This window comes from Culex pipiens, chromosome 1 (genome assembly GCF_016801865.2).
Source record: "Culex pipiens pallens isolate TS chromosome 1, TS_CPP_V2, whole genome shotgun sequence".
In the NCBI taxonomy this organism is placed as follows: Eukaryota; Metazoa; Arthropoda; class Insecta; order Diptera; family Culicidae; genus Culex; species Culex pipiens.
Window position 1 is genome coordinate 11,448,327 of NC_068937.1, and position 13,961 is coordinate 11,462,287.

At 37.0% G+C, this 13,961-nt stretch overlaps 1 long non-coding RNA gene across 1 annotated transcript; it reads left to right on the forward strand.

The window, feature by feature from the left end:
• Window positions 1-294: 294 nt before the first annotated feature.
• Window positions 295-13,842, forward strand: LOC128092991 (uncharacterized). The gene is made up of 2 exons (XR_008212155.1): window positions 295-11,200; window positions 12,774-13,842. It is a non-coding gene; the product is annotated as an uncharacterized LOC128092991 (long non-coding RNA).
• Window positions 13,843-13,961: the final 119 nt, after the last annotated feature.

Sequence of the window (13,961 nt, forward strand, 5' to 3'; positions counted from 1 at the left end):
CAATACGTGTTTGTATAACACTTCTGGAGGTTTTTTTTTGTCTAAAACATGTTTTTCATTCGTGTTTGATTGTTTTATTTTAACATACATTTTTGCTAATGCCCTCCTCAGCTTTTTTTTATCAAGACTTTAAGAATAAATACAAACTAATTTAAAGATTATGCAGGTAAACTACGAACATGAGTTTCTATTTAATAGAAGTTTCAAGTGTATTTACTTATTTTATCTAATTGGGTACTAAAGCCCTATGTAAATTTTTATGTAAAACGGTAAAAAATGCGATTAAAAACCATTTCTGATCACTTTTTTCATTTTAATGCAAAAAATATTTGACAAGACAACATTTTTTCGATGGATCAACTATGATCCCCTTGGAACGAGCTGTCAAGTAGGAGCTTTTCTGTCAAGAAGGACTGCGAGGTTAATTTTTCAAAATTGATTTAAAAATCCATTTTAAACTCTTTGTGGTCGTACTAAGAAAAATAAGCTTTATCGCTGTAAACAATAATATCAGCAATCTAAGCTTCATTTTAGGACCCGATTTGGCAAAAAAAAAAATTCTCAGCTTAAAAAGTTTTTGAGTAAAACCATTTTTTTTCATTTTTTTTGCTCAAATCGTACCGGTATCTTGGATTTAAACTTTTTATTTTACTTTTTGGTCTGACAGCTCTATCCTAGATTTTGGTCTGGACCAAGCAAGGGATTTGACTTGGGTTAAAAATAACAGGAATTTCTTTTTGTTCTATTCAATTAAGAAAAATGGTTTTATTTTATGAATTTATATAATTTTTATATTATAGATTTTTTTCCAGACTTGTTTTTTTTATTTTCGTTTTGTTGCTTGGCCCACTTTTAATAATTTGTTTATGATTTCTTATTTTTATGATGAGGGTTCCAATGTCCGCCATTTCTCCTCCAGTCCAAATGTGTCCTCTCTGATGACTTTTCAGCACTCTAACCGATCGATTTTTGACAGCATTTCAAGAAATTAAATTTAATTATCAATAATATCTACCGGCAAACACCCTTGAACCATTTCAAAACAATTTCAAAAAGTGATTATACGAATCATTCAAACAAAGATTTCCACCATTTTTTTAAAGTTTGAGCAATCTTTACAATCTGAAAACATTTGCAATCATTCTCCACATTAGCTTCCAGACACAATCATCCTCACTCTCTCAAACACTCTTTATTGTTTTTTTTTCTTTGTTTCGTGAGCTCCGCGAGAGAGAGCGCCACTCTCGGCCTGCTTTGCCCACATTCGCAAAACCACTTTTCGTCCAATCGAACGAACTTTTTAGCTTTTAGCTCAGGTGGTTGGGCGGGCGCGCTGCGATTGCGTGCGCTTGGGTTCGATTCTCGAGGTCAAGTCGATTTTTTTTTGGCGAGCGTATGAGCGCGGATTTTTTTTTTGTTGAGATTGTGTTTTTTTTTGTGGATGCAGAATTGCTTTTCAGTGCTCACTTTGATTTTTTTCGGTTGGCAAATCGGCGTTTGAAAATTTGTGTGTGTGTGTTTTTTTCCATGACGTGGCTGAAGGTTGTCTAAGCTTCGTTTTGTTATGATTCTGGAGGTTTTTCTTCAATGCCGTTTTTTCGTCGAATTTTGTTTGAGTTGTTTGATTTGCGATGCTGGCTGCACTCGATGTTGGGTTGATTCTGGTCCGGACTCCGACGTTGAGTTATTTTTAGATTGTTTACATTATTGTTGTTGTTGTCAGAATTATTTTTACTGAATTCTATATTGTGAATATAAACATTTTCAACATTTTTTTCTCGGAATAGCATAGCATAGCATTGGTTTTGTAATGATTTTAATTATCAATGTAATATCTATGTGTTCAGTATTTTTTTTGTATTTTTCCAATTACAATTAAATTATGGTGACATATTTAAGTGTTTGCTTGTTTGTTTTCTAAACTTACATCGAATGTCACCTGATTTTTTATGTACACAGTTGTTCTCTTTTTATGTCATTGGAGTAATGCAGATTTTTTTTCTCTGGATTTGTTATTTTTTATTATAATTTAATTATCAATCTGATGACATTGATTATGATGAAATTTGTGCTTAAAAATGTTTTTTTTTCGAAAATAGTATTTTTTACAATTTTTACATAGAAATATTAACTACTCAATGTTTTTTTGAAAATAAAATAAATTAATTCACTCTGAACTAAAAACTCTTCAACATTCTATAAATTTTAGTTTGTAATTTGTTTGATTTATATTGCTTTTAAATGCTCATGAATCATTTTGTGTTTTTTGAAACAATCTAGTCAAAATAGCCTAATTTAAAATTAGTTAGAATTAGTTTGCTAGCTTTTTTTTTATTTATTTATTGTAGGTCTTAATTGTAACACGGAGAGGTAATCCATCGCCATTTTTTAAACTTAATTATGAAACAGCTAAATTTGTAAGCATCAACAACAACTTTTAGCTAGATCAGAAGCAAATTTAGCTGCTTCAACAAAAATCTTTGTAGACTGAAAAAAAAATCCTGTTTTTGGCGATGGATCACCTTTGCCGTAAATATAAATCGCAGTAGTTGGTATTTTTTTTTCGCTGTAATTCTTCTTTTTTCAAAGTAGATCAAATTCAAGACATTCTTTTTTTCAAGGCGAGACTAGCTGTGTTGAGACAAAATTAAGACAAGTGTTGAATATCTAATTGAAAACGGAGCAATTCCCTTCTGAGCGGGGAGTTGATTTTAATAAAAAATTAGAGTGGGTGTTTGTAGTAACTTGACATTAAGACTTAGACAGTTTAGGCAAGGACAGTTTTACGAAACGAAACTGCAAGTTTTGCATCGCAGGACAATTGAATGAGGTTGGGCTTTCCGTTTTGTTTTGGGAAAAATAAAAATTTCAGCAGCTGGTTTTTGGAAACTCTGCGAATGTAAGTCACTGATGGCAGCGCTAAAACAAATGGCCATCAAAATTGAAACAATCCAAGGTCAATGCGAAGGAATTTTCACCTCCTTCTGTGTTATGCAAAAAGAAGTAAACTATCTCAAAAATAAGCGAGAGTCAGTGTGTAATCGATGAAAATCTAAAACTAATCAACCAAGAGTTGATATTTCTGAATAAAAAATAAATACCCATAATAGACAAACTGTGTTGAGACAAAAATAAGACAAGTGTTGAATATTTAATTGAACTTTAACATCATGTTGTTGGTTGCAAAAGGAGCAATTTCCCTTCTGAGCGGGGAGTTGATTTTAATAAAAACTAGAGTGGTGTTGTAGTAACGCGAATTTAAGACTTAGACAGTACGAAACAAAGCTGCAATTCATCTCAGGACAATTGAATGAGAGTAGGTTGGGCGTTCCCTTTGGTTTTGGTAGTAATAAAAATTTAAGCGGCTTATTTTTAACATTTGAAAACGTGAGAGACTGAGAGAGAAGTTTTTGTTTGTTCGCAAGATGAATCGACATAATAAAGACATCAATCGTGGAGACTGCACCTTAACAACGAGAGACATTTCAGACAAAAGACATGAGACACTGATTTAGGTGGCGCCCGCTAGGCGCCCCATCGTCAAAATATTGCTAGAAAAGGGAGCACTTTGTGGGACAATTTTACGAAATCAAGATCAATTTTCTCCGCTGAGTGAGCTGTTTCTATAAAAATTAGAGTGGTTGTAATGAAATTTGAGCTGTGAGCTTTCTTTTTCTCGGGTTGTGCTTGAATGACAGCTAGAGATGTGAGCAGTAATTTGGAAATGAAAGGGAAACTAAAAAGAGAGATGCGTGATTTTGACAGGTACAAAAAAAAAGAGAAATTCACTTTGTTTACTTTGAGGCTTCGCAAGATGAATCGACATAATAAAGACATCAACCGTGGAGGTCCTGGTCGAGAAGACTGAGTCTACCGTTTAGACATTTAGACCGAGAGCAATTGTTGAAATATTCTCAACAGTAACAAGTTCAGCCCGCGGGAAGACACTAAGCGTGTTCTCGACGGCGTTAAGTCTGATCTAGGTCGTCAAATTGTTCTCACTACGGAGCTGATCAGGCGGTACCACGACCGGTACCCGATCACATTAACGCGGGAAAATGTTGCTGTCAGGATGAAAGCTATTGAGGGCATCATTCCAGAGGAGAATATTCGCCTAAAGATCATTATCCGACAGGCAGCTCTGTCTGGCTTGACGTGCATTACCACCATCAAAAAGGTAAGGATGCACGGCTCGATTTTCCGTTAGCTAGGGTTTTTGGCTTATTCCCACATCAACCGTAAAGGGGAGCCAACCAACAAGATCATCAGGGGAGCGTCAACAACATGCATCAATTTAACAACAAGATTAGTAATAAAAAAAAGTTTTCTATTAATATAAAAAAATAATAATAATAAAATACTTATTCTTCTTTAAAATGGCCCACAAATGCCATGGAAGAAATTGATTCTAACATAAAAACCTTGAAAAAAAAATTAGAAACACTTGAAAAATATCCTTTTAGGAAATTTTTATCTCAAACATTATTATTGAAAAAACAAGTAGCCAAGGATTGTTACTTGGACATAGAAAAATTACTTCTCATTAACGAAGCGAAAATTGAGCTAAGTAAACTCAATTTTTATATAAAAGCTTCCCGAAACATTTTCCAAAAAATCGAATGAGAGTAGGTTGGGCGATCGCTCGGTTTTGGGACTAATAAAAAATTAAGCGGCTTATTTTCAACATTTGAAAACGTGAGAGACTGACAGAGGTTTTTGATTGTTCGCAAGATGAATCGACATAATAAAGACATCAATCGTGGAGACAGCACCTTAACAACGAGAGACATTTCAGACGTGAGACACTCATTTAGGTGGCGCCCGCTAGGCGCCCCATCGTCAAAATATTGCTGGAAAAAGGAGCACTTTGTGGGACAATTTTACGAAATCAAGATCAATTTTGTCCGCTGAGTGAGCTGTTTCTATAAAAATTAGAGTGGTTGTAAATTTGCGCTGTGAGTTTTCTTTTTCTCGGGTTGTGCTTGAATGACAGCGGCAGAGATGTGAGCAGTGATTTGGGAATGAAAGGGAAACTAAAAAGAGAGATGCGTGATTTTGACAGGCACGAAAAAAAGGGAAATTCACTTTGTTTACTTTGGGGTTTCGCAAGATGAATCGACATAATAAAGACATCAACCGTGGAGGTACTGTTCGAGAAGACTGAGGTTTCCGTAAGTTATTTAGACATTTAGACTGAGAGCAATTGTTGAAATTTTCTCAACAGTAACAAGTTCAGCCCGCGATAGTGGGTCAGATTTATCAAGTGCTCAAAATGTTAAAATGTGCAACTAATAAAACTCCGTAAGAGTTGTTGTATGGGAAATTATGCAACAGTCCATCTGAGTTGCAAGGAGAAACGGAAATATGTCCGCGCGCGACAGTTTGTTAAAATCCAAACAAAAACGAATTTAAAAATAACATTGACACGAACAAAAGCAATCGTTATAATATTAACGATTTGATTTTAATCAAAAAAGAAACCACTTCCAAATTGGAACCAACATTCGAAGTTAGATTAAAAAAAAAAGTACACTCATTTAACGAATTCCCAGCCAGTCAGTCGTGAAGCTCCGAACTAATAAGTGATAGTCCCAAACCCAGAATGGGAAACGAAACGTCGAAGGAAGATAATGTGAAGCAGATCGGTGCCCAACAGGTCACCGTAATCGAGAATCAAGAGGTGCACACGGAAACCCTACCATAGATGACATCCATCGTAGATTATTGGAGAGGACTGTTAAGGACTTTACAGAGTATGCACGGACATTACAAGGATCAACATTGACATAATAACACGACGTGCGGACCCGAAAGCAGCATGAAGAAAAAAAAAACTCAAAAAGTGCTATTATTAAGCAAAGATGTAAAGACCTTTCCAAGAGATGAATGCACATAAGTGTAAAATCTCTCTAATACAATAAAAAAAAACATCAAATTGATGATTATTCTTAGCAATGTAGCTGTACACTTCGCGTTAACAAATATTTAAAATGTATAAACAATATTCACGTGTTCAAGCAATAAAAATGGCTAGGTCAATAGCCAATCGACACGAAGTGATAACAAATAAACAATAAATGCAGATAATTTGCGATAAACTACGATGAAATTTTCAAAAGAATCAAAATGAAGAAAAATATAACTCAAGCTCTAATAGACCTGAAAAAAGGACAAGAGGAAAAATAGCAGTGAATATAGCCAACAACAATTTAAAAAAAAATTACTACGTAAACACCTGGCAACATTGGAAAACGGCAAAGTGATGTGTAATAAGTATATAACTAAAATCATCGTATTGAAACCGGAAGTGATTAAAAGGGAAAACATTACAAAAATGACAGCTAAAATATTGCCTTCGACGCATATCCTTACGCGGTGTTTCTACCCGGACTCAACATCGGTGATCTTCAAGAAGGGGAGCGCACATAAGTGATGGATCAACCCAATTTTCAATCAACAAGATAAGTAATAATTTTTGTATTTTTTTATAGTTCAGAATATTTTTTATGGAAAACTAGACATAAACTTAAAAACCTTACAAAAAATTCTTGAAACCTTGGAAAAAAATCCTTATAGGAATTTTTTATCCAAAACCCTTATTTTAAAAAGTCAAGTCAAAAGTCAATATTGAAAAAATCTTCTCATTAATGAAGAGAAGATTGAGTTAAATAAACTCAATTTCTACATTAAAGCATCTCGAAAGACTTTAAAAAAAAAATCGAAAATTTTATCAATCTTCAATTAGATAACAAACAAATAAGCGTCGGTTGTGGGAACGGTCGGTTCCATCACAACCCGAGAAGCAGGCCCTAAATGAAAATACCCCGGATCACGTGAGCACATCATAACCACATTAACCCAGGAAGCATTGCCCATGGATCACGTGAGCGCACTATATTTTTGTTTCCTCGGCCTCAAGATAAACAAATAAGTTAGAAAAAGTCAGGAAAAAATGCGTGAAATTACAAAATTTGTTAAATTTAAATAACAACAAGTAAAATAACGAGAGATTTAATGACACTGGATCAGTACTTTGAAAGTCTGACAAAAATTATAAAAAATTTGTCAAAGGAGATATAAAGATAAAACGAGAGTTGAAAAATTGGAAAAAGCGAAGCAAATATATGATTTAGCATTAACTGAGACCGAACTCGGTAAAGAGTCAGACCAAGAAAAATTATTTAAAAAATTACGATACATACACGGAGAAGTATATACAAAATAAACAGCGAGGCTCGATAAAAATATTGAACCATTTTCTTTTAAGAATTTTGGTAAAAGTTATAATAACCTTGAATGATTTATATAAAAAAGGTAAAAATGGCGACTGCTTTAGAACGACGTGACGGTTCTCCGAGCGGGGCAATCAACTGTCGATGAAGCTGTGTTTGTTCAATTTATGAACAACCGTTTAACTGGTGCCGCTCGCGGTGAGTTAACGGGAATAGCTACCATTATAGAGGCACGGAATACTCTAAGATCCCGATTTGGGATTAAATTAACACCAGTAGCCGTGACAGCCGAATTGAGGGCACTTAAACAAAAGGGCAAATCATTGGTAGATTTCAGCTCAGAAATTGAAAAAGTAGCTACAAAATTGTCGGCCGCGTGGGTAAATAAGCATCCGGAGCTTTTCCCCACGGAAGCAGCTACACGACCCACAGTACAACCTATTTTTTATTGTGTATTGAAATTTGACTGTGAGTTTTCTTTTTCCCGGGATGTGCTTGAATGACAGCGGTAGAGATGTGAGCAGTGATTTGGAAATGAAAGGGGAGTAAATAGCACCTCTCGCTTGGGCTCGAAATAGCCTTGTACGGAATCTAAGTCATGAACGATGAAGTCGGGACGTGATATTAATTTATGTCCCAACTCTTTGAGGTTCTAAGTTAGACTCCGTACATGGCGAGCCTCTCCATTAAATGTAAATGGATAACTAAATGGTGAATTTTGTGTTAGAGAGCAGACCGGCGTAAATACCTAACAAATTTTGTGATAGTGAGCAGTGAACATTAGTGACATAGATGACATAATGGGAAAACCGCAATCAAAAGCGCAGTCGACTGGCGACCCACAAATCGCCATAATAAACGTGCTGGAACAACACTCAATATATCACGAGCAGCAAACGTTGCTGCTGTGGGTATTGCTCGGAATTGTTCATGACTTAGATTCCGTACAGCCTTCTTTAAGTTTTAAGTACGATAGATAAATTCATTCTTGGCTGAACTTGAAGCAACCAACATCGTCTCGTAACTACTATTGAAGAAGCCCATTGAGATGTAATAACAAGTCTTTAAAGGAGATTTGTACGAAAGAGAGATGCGCGATTTTGAGAAGCACGGAAAAAGGGAAATTCAATTTGTTGACTTTGTGGTTTCGCAAGATGAATCGACATAATAAAGACATCAACCGTGGAGATTCTGGTCGCGAAGACTGGGACTACCGTTTAGACATATAGACATTTAGACCGAGAGCAATTGTTGAAATATTCTCAACAGTAACAAGTTCAGTCCGCTGGAAGTCCGCTTCGCTCATCAGATAAACTTGAGTGCACTTTAGATTGTGGTAATATTCCTCGGGCGAGACCCCCTGGTCTGCGCCCACAGCTAGAGGACTGTAGCGTACCAGATGTAACATATCGAATTATCCTTATCCTTGGATTCTCATAAATCCTTTCCAAAGCTTACTCAAATTCCATTACATAACTTAAGCTATTATCCGCATTCTTCCTTCTGAGACCTTCTTTGCATACCCACACACGACGACACTCAAGTAATAAACAGAACCTTTTCCTCATAACCATGACCCCCTTTGTTATTGCAACCAAATGTTAACGCTGCGCTGACTCTTCAAGTACAGCGCATTTGTTTAAACTCTGGCCACATGTTTGAACAACATGTCGAAGCCAGCCAACGCTTGCGCTAGGTTTCCCAAACTCTAAGCTCAGAATAAAATATCATTCAAGTCTGAACCTCTGCAGAACACAGTTATTCATATCACAACCCCTAACACGATAATTTCGAAACATCTTCCCTTCTACCATGGACGTTTTATAACTGGCGTAAACCCAAAACATCGAACAGACGAACATCCGTTGCACCCGATCACGCCACGCGCCTAGAATGACATTTCATAATTAGGACGCATATTAATACTCAGCTACCAGCCAGAGGAAGCCATTCTGTTTTAGGAGTTTGATTCGCCAGGAGCATCAGTCTACCGGCTTGGACCTTCTAACCATCAGGATCAACGTTCATCGTTCATCAAGTTGCAAGAATACTACAAGTCTACAACACCAGCCATCGAGCATCAAATACTACAAGTCTACAATACTAGCCAATGAGCATCAAATCAAAAGTGAAAGTGAATTAGTTTAAGTTACGTGAATGAATTCTTTTTTAAAAACCCTGTAAGGGTTCAGAATTTATAACTGGCGCCAGATAAACCGAGCTATTAGCGATCGGGCCCACGCTGACCGCCGCAAATAATGCTGGAAACGGCGCCGGACATTCAGCACAAGATCTAAATGCTCTTCGAGCAGCATCAGAAAACCGACTTCAACTAATTGAGACAGCAATTGCACCTGTAATAGTCTGAACACCACTGCATTCCCAACATACCCTTTCACACTTAATTTCCATTTTTATTACCATGCCCGGACCTCGCACAACAAGACCAGGTTTTGTCTTTCAAAACACAAACCCTGCCTGGCTGTAGAGCCCACACACAGTTAGAACCACTTGGCGCAAGCATAATTGCTGATGCTTGCGTATAGCCTTTTTCGAACCATATTTCGGTTCATCGACAATTGGCCGGGACGCTGACTCCTGCTGAGCCAGCGCAAGGGTTCAACCCAGTACAAGCCAACTCCAGAAGTCCATACTGTAGCACGAAAGTGTCACCACAAATTTGACTAGTATAAATACCCGAGTTCAAATAAACAAAAATCAGTCTTTTCGGCTGGAACATCAAGGCGACTTGTCTACTTTATTTCGAGCTCCGAGCTGGTTACTGCTCCTCGCAGTCTACCACACCTCGGATAGCTTTTAATGCAAAGAAAGTCCCTGCAGGTTTCCCCGCGGTTCTTACGCCTCGCACTGTCGAACGTTTTGAGATATTATATGGCGACCGTGACAGAACGTGTGAAGTGACAAAATGAAGGAGTACATATCTAGAGTCCAAGCAAAAGACTATGATTTACTCTGGCAAATTGAACTCAAAAGAAGAAGTTTGATGGAAAAATTTAGTGACAATAAGAAAACGAGTGACTTACAGAAGAAAAAACAGCAAATTAAAAAGTGAAAAAAAAAATTGAGAGGATTTGTTTCTCAAGAACAAAATTTTGTTTTTAAAAAAACTACGTGCCGCAGATCAAAAGACAAAAGTGTGAAAAAAATAACATTTTAAGTTAACGATGGGTACTGAACAAAGTACACCAAAGCCGCCCTTATTGCATGAGGAGACAATACGCATCATAAACGCGAATGTGCTGCAAACAGCACACTTGGAAAAAAGTGCGAGCGCGACAACGGTGTTAGCATATGCAGCTGTAGCAGTAATTTTTATTACGCTCGCATATGTGCTATATCGTGCCATAATTAAGTTCGAACGGATGAGAACAGAGGACAGACTACGAAGAGTAGTATCGCTCTCAAGCATCGTAACGCAAAAGTGAAGTGGTGATTAAGAAAGAACAATAAGTTTCGATTAAAAATTATATTAGAGAAGACCAACTTAATTTCTTAATTAAAACAGCAAGAGAAATTTATTACAAAATAGAAAATTTTATAAATTTACGTTTGAAAACTTCTAAAACAAAAAGACTATCGTTTAAAACAATAGTCAAAATAATTATAATCTTAAGAAAGTACAAAAAAAAACACTTTTCAAAAAATCGAAGACTTTATTACACTTCGATTAAATCAAAAACAAACAAAGCGATTGTCTTTTAAGACAGTCGCAAAAATCATAATTATTTTTTATCGGTCAATCATTGCAATAAGAAGCAAAGAAATGACTTCTTGAAGATCAATTTTGTTCGCTGGGAGAGCTGTTTCTATAAAAATTAGAGTGGTTGTAAATTTGAGCTGTGAGTTTTCTTTTTCTCGGGTTGTGCTTGAATGACAGCGGCAGAGATGTGAGCAGTGATTTGGAAAATGAAAGGGAAACTAAAAAGAGAGATGCGTGATTTTGACAGGTACGAAAACAAGGGAAATTCACTTTGTTGACTTTCAGTCCACAAAGTGCCTCTGACCAGTACGGTTGTGTTTACCGGATCAGCTAAAATATATAAGCAGCGTAAAAGTGGACAGCGTTGCCCATCAAAGTGCGAACGTTAGCAAAATTAAACCAAACGAGTGAACAGACCAAGTGCATAGTGAAACCGTAAACCGCGAAATGGTCCCTGACGGGGGCACATCACCATGGGGCCCCCCAACGAGGGGCAAAATATTAATTATCGAAAGGAATGACCAGATCGACCCACAAAAGATGAATATGAATGATATCTCGCGGAAGATGCAAAGATAAAGGAATTGCAATACCAAAAATTAAATCTAGAAAACAGTCAGTTGACCCAAAAAAACTTGAGCCTTCAATTAAAAATGGAAGAAATGAATATCGAAATGGATAATTCTAATAACCAAATCATATTATCACCACCAAGAAAACAAAAAAAAAAGATAAAAAATAAAAAAGGTTGGTTTTATCAGACCAAGAGGATGACGAATCAATTTAAAATAACATAACAATATGACAACACAACATACAAGTCGTCACGTACAGTCAACCAGCGCGGTTCGTCTTTCATCCGAACTCCAGAGCCACCGAGGACTCATCTAACCATAATTGGCGAAGCGATGAAGTGAAGACCTTTTCAAGAGAAGAATGCACACAAGTTTAAAATCTCTCTAATTCAATAAAAAAAAAAAACTTTGTTGACTTTGGGGTTTCGCAAGATGAATCGACATAATAAAGACATCAACCGTGGAGGTCCTGATCGAGAAGACTGAGACTTCCGTTTAGACGTTTAGACCGAGAGCAATTGTTGAAATATTCTCAACAGTAACAAGTTCAGCCCGCGATAGTGGGTCAGATTTATCAAATGCTCAAAATGTTAAAATCATCAGATTATAACCTGTTGTGGAAACTTGAACTAGTGAGACGAACTGTGATACAAAAATTAAAAGCAACAGAACAGAAGTAGTGAAGATCTAATTTTCTTTGTTCGTTAACTAATGAAGAACAGGCGGGAGGAACTATGAAGAAAAGTATTACACAAGAACTAGTGAATATTAAACAAACTAATAAAACTCCGTAAGAGTTGTTGTTTGGGAAATTATGCAACAGTCCATCTGAGTTGCAAGGAGAAACGGAAATAGGTCCGCGCGCGACAGTTTGTTTAAATCCAAACAAAAACGAATTAAAAATAACATTGACACGAACAAAAGCAATCGTTATAATATAAACGATTTAATTTTAATTAAAAACGAAACCACTTCCAAATTGGAACCAACATTTGAGGGAAAAATAAAATAGATACTGCCCATAAAGACAGAGTGAGGAAAAAAAATCAAAAATAAAAGAAAGAGAAAATATTAAACCAAAAACACATAAACTTAAGATATAGGTTGTGTGGTGGATACCGCCCTTGTAAGAACGACCATGGTTAATTTAGGTTTCTCAGGTTGTGCTTGAATGACAGCGACAGAGATGCTAGCAGTGATTTGGAAATGAAAGGGGAATAAAAGAGAGATGCGTGATTTTGACAGGTACGAAAAAAAGGGAAATTCACTTTGTTGACTTTGGGGTTTCGCAAGATGAATCGACATAATAAAGACATCAACCGTGGAGGTCCGGATCGAGTAGACTGAGACTACCGTAAGACATTTAGACATTTAAACGATTCGAACCCATGACTTTCGGTTTTGAGGTGTACTCACGACACCATATGGAAAGTCGTGCAGGGCTGCTTCAAATAACATGTGCGGTTACTGCGGTCGCAAAAATGGGGATGGTTTCGCAACAGTGCTTGGAAAAGATCTTAGACGGCGTCAAGTCTGACCTGGGGCACTAGATTGTCCTAACCACAGAGTTAATCAGACGCTATCATGACCGATTCCCAATCGCTCTAACAGTTGAGAACGTTTCCGTTAGAATGAAGGCCATCGAAGACATTATCCCGGAAGAAAACCTCCGTCTGAAGATCATTATCAGACAGGCGGCGTTGTCTGGTCTGACGTGCATCACTACCATCAAGAAGGCCATGGACACTCGTCCCGATTTCCCCTGTGCCAGGAAATAACCCATACTATGGGTTCACCAGTACGATGGAGGGTGTGGCTTCCAACCGGTATAAGAACCTAGCCTACATTGCCAAGGAGATCCTGATAAGGTATCAAGGGGAGACAGATTTGCGCAACTACGCGGGCTTCCCTAGGGCACCGATGTATGCCGATCGTGTACAGGCAATATTCTCCGAATACGAAGGCGCTCAACGAAATGATGGCATTCCGGATAAAAACGCTGGACTACTCCGGACTCCAACAGGTCACCGTAATCGAGAATCAAGAGGTGCACACGGAAACCCTGGAAAGAACGGAAATCAAAATTTGGATAACTTTGGTTATGGTGGGAATTTTGCTGATGCTGAAAATACACAGCATCATCAAAAAAAGATCGAAAGAAGCAGCATACAAGCAAGCTCGTGAGGTGGCCGCAGCCGCCAACAAATCAAGGAGTACCAGGATCAACATTGACATAATAACCCGACGAGCAGCATGAAGAAAAAAAAAACTCAAAAAGTGCTATTATTAAGCAAAGATGTAAAGACCTTTCCAAGAGATGAATGCACATAAGTGTAAAATCTCTCTAATACAATAAAAAAAAAAATATCAAATTGATGATTATTCTGAGCATTATAGCTGTACACGTCGCGTTAACAAAAAAGGACATTGTCT